The sequence below is a fragment of the Dendropsophus ebraccatus genome, chromosome 10 (assembly GCF_027789765.1).
Source record: "Dendropsophus ebraccatus isolate aDenEbr1 chromosome 10, aDenEbr1.pat, whole genome shotgun sequence".
NCBI lineage: Eukaryota > Metazoa > Chordata > Amphibia > Anura > Hylidae > Dendropsophus > Dendropsophus ebraccatus.
In genome coordinates this window covers 76,070,355-76,070,854 of record NC_091463.1, presented here as the reverse complement: position 1 = coordinate 76,070,854, position 500 = coordinate 76,070,355, and positions in this window count along the sequence as shown.

Genomic DNA, 500 nt, shown 5'->3' with positions numbered 1-500 from the left:
CTGTCTGTAATGTACTATGTCCTTCTCTATTTATACATGACCAGGTACAGGGACAAGTCTAACATAATCTTTGAAAACAGGTTGGATACGTTTAAAGTACAGAGCTGTATTGCATAATATTATTTATTGCAGATGTTGCTATAATCATTAATTAATATAGTGCATGTGATGTAGTGCATGAACTGCTTTGAACTGACTGTGTCCTAAGTATGTCAGTATCTCATCAAAAAAGCTACTATTATGTATATCATGGTGCACTGCGATGGGCCCAACAAGCAAAGGTATCCCTTATCCTTAGGACCGTGGCTAACTATCTAAGCATGGGGGAGGGTGGGGGTGAGATGACTACTGGGACCACCGACAATCTTAAGAGCAGGTAACTACATGTTTTGACAGATTGCTCGGCTACGTAGAACAGATTCCACAAAGAATGAATACAGCAGCAACGTGTATCTGTATGAAAAAGGGTACTGGAGTACTGGAAATGAAGTTAGAGACTA